The sequence below is a fragment of the Gorilla gorilla genome, chromosome 6, assembly GCF_029281585.2.
Source record: "Gorilla gorilla gorilla isolate KB3781 chromosome 6, NHGRI_mGorGor1-v2.1_pri, whole genome shotgun sequence".
Classification (NCBI taxonomy): Eukaryota; Metazoa; Chordata; class Mammalia; order Primates; family Hominidae; genus Gorilla; species Gorilla gorilla.
The window spans coordinates 147,241,949-147,245,268 of NC_073230.2; positions in this window are offsets into that span (position 1 = coordinate 147,241,949).

Below are 3,320 nucleotides of genomic sequence, written 5' to 3' on the forward strand. Positions count from 1 at the left end.
CTCCTACCAGGTCTCCCTTTTAACACTGGGGATTACAATTAGACATGAGATTTGCGGGGGGACACAGATCCAAACCGTACCAATACCCATGTCACTGACACCCAGATCAAGAGATAAAATATTTCCAGCACTCCAGAAGGTTCTCACCTGCTTCTCAATTCATGTCCTCCTTCCAGAGAAACCAGTATATTATGACTTCTCTTATTTGTGGCATTTACTAACTTTCTTAGCAAAGAAACTTCAGCATTGTTTAGTTCCCAGTGATTGCAAAGTTGCATATCCTGAAGATTATTGGAAAACGACATGAGGGCTAGATTCTGTTATTTGTAGACTTTTTTATGCAAAAATAATTTGAGCTTAGTCATGCTTTTATACAAGTAATGTATTTTTGTTTTATTTTTATAATATATATCAGAAGAAAAGGGACAGACATGATGTTCATGCCTGTAATCCCAACACTTTGGGAGGCCGAGGCAGGAGAACCACTTGAGGCCAGGAGTTCAAGACCAGCACAACATTGTGAGATCTCACCTACACAAAAGAAGAAGAAGAATCTGAGACTTTGTTTGGATGTTTTGTTTCTTTGTTGCCTTTTGTCTAAAAACTTATTTACTAAAGATTTAGACCAAAATTCGTAATTACTATGTTTATAAATAATAAACTAAGACTGGAAACTATAGACATACAATCCCCTAGGTATAGTTATGTAATCTTTTGGTTAATCTAACCTTGATTTCATCACTAAACTTGGCTATATCTCAAATAATTTTTTAAATATTTTCTTTTTTTTTCTTCAGTTATTCTTACTGGAGATTTTCTCTGTTTCAGAAATCTCTGCCTAGCATTATTCATGTGTGGCTTAGAATCCATAGGTGGCTTTTTTCCCTATATTTTTAGCTTTGTTCAGGTATAACTGACATATAAAAATTGTATATGTTCAAGGTATATAATGTGATATTTTGATATACCTATACATTGTGAAATGATTTTCACAATTAAGCTAATTAACATATCCATTATCTCACAGTTACCTTTTCCTTTGATTTTTCTTGTGTGTGTGTGTGTGTGTGTGTGTGTGTGTGTGTGTGTGTGTGTGTTGAGAATACTCAAGCTCTATCTTAGCAAATTTCAAGTATACAATATAGTATTATTGACCATAGTCACCATGCCATACATTAGGTCTCCAGAACTTATTCATCTTCTAACTGCAAGGTTGTATCCTTTGACCAACATCTCCTCATTTCTCCCCTACCTCAACCCTGTTACTACCCTTCTGTTCTTTGTTTCTGTGGGTTCAGCTATTTTAGATTCCACATGTAAGTATTCATCTTCTTATATCTGACATTTAATTAGCAAAATCTCCTCCAGATTCATCCATGTTGTTGCAAAAGGTAGGATTTCTTTCTTTGTTCAGGCTGAATAATAGTTTGTTATAATAAGTGTGTGTATGTATACTTGATATATATATATCAAGTATAAATATATATTTGGTCTCTGTCCCTGGTTCCTGGCACACAGCTGCTAAAATCCTTGGAATCTACAAAGTGATATGTCTTTTTGTATGCTGATGAGATGGCTGATCACTGAGTACTCTAAATAACCACAGGATAGTTGCCAGGGCTGCCAACTATGTGATTGGAGGGTTAAAACTTTCAGCCCCACCCCCACCTCTAGGAAGGGGAGAGGGGTTGAAGGTTGATTTGGTCATCAAAGACCAATCATACCTACCTAATGAAGTATGTGTGTATTATACATATATATGTATAATTTCCTTGTCCATTCACCCACTGACAGACATTTAGATTGTTTCTGTATCTTGGCTATCATGAAAAATGCTGCTGCAATGAACATGGGAGTCCAGATATCCACCTTTTTCAAGATCCTGATTTCGGTTCTTTTGGATATACCCAAAAGTGGGATTGCTGCATCATGTGGTAGTTTTATTTTTAATTTTTTGAGCACCCTTTATACTGTTTCCCATAGTGGCTGCACCATTTCACATTCCCACCAATAGTGTACAAGAGTTCCAGTTTCTCCACATTTTTGCCAATACTTGATATCTTTCATGGTTTTGATAATTGCCATTTATTGCCTTTTTCTGTTGAGTACTTGTATGTCTTCCTTGGAAAAATATCTGTTTAGGTTCTTTGCTCATTTTAAAATCAGGTTGTTTTTGTACTACTGAGTTGTAAGAGTTCCTTATATATTTTGGATATAAACTCCTTATAGGATCTATGGTTTGTGCATATTCTCTCTCATTCTGTGGGCTGACTTTTCATTTTGCTGATTGTTTCCTTTGCTTTGCAGAAACTTTTTACTTTGACATAATCCTGCCTGCTTATTTTTGCTTTTGTTGTCATTGACAAGACCTCTGTCATAGAGCTTTTCCCCTATATTTTCTTTTAGGAATTTTATGGTTTCAGATCTTGCATTTAAATCTTTAATCAAGTTTGAGTTGATTTTTGTGCATGGTGTAAGATAAGAATCCACTTTCATTTTTTTTGTTTCTTTTTGAATGTGGATATCCAATTTTCCCAACATCATTCACTGAAGAGACTATTCTCTCTGCATTGTATATTCTTGGCATCTTTATTGAAGATTACTTGATCATATATGTATTGGTTTATTTATTGGTTTTCTGTTACATCCCATTGGTTTATGTGTGTTTGTTTTTATGCTTGTATCATATTGCTTTAGTTACTATCACTTTGTAATGAAATTTGAAATCAGAACACAAAGCCTCCAGCTTTGTTCTTCTTGATCAAGATTGCTTTATCTATTCAGGGTCTCTTGAGGTGCCATATAAATGTTATGATTTTTTTTCTATTTCCATGAAAAATGACATTGGCATTTTCATAGGAATTGCATTAAATCTATAGATCACTTTCAGTAATATAGACAAGTTTCCAATATTGATTCTTCTGATCCATAAACATGAAATATCTATTTATTTGTGTCTTCTTCAATTTTATTCATTAATTCATTATGTTTCATAGTTTTCAGTATACAGATATTTCACCTTTTTGGTTAAATTTATTTCTAATTATTTTATTCCCGTTGATGCTATTATAAATGTGACTTTTTAAAAAATTTCTTGTTCAGATAGTTTATTGCCAAAGTATAGAAACACAAGTGATTTTTATATGTAGATGCTGTATCCTAAAACTTAACTGAATTCATTTATTAATTCTAACACTTTTGGGTAGAATCTTTAGGTTGTTCTATATATAAAATCTTGTAATCAGCAAATAGAGACATTTTGACTTCTTTTCTGATTTGGATGACTTTTATTTCTTTATGTTGCCCAATTCCTTTGGCTA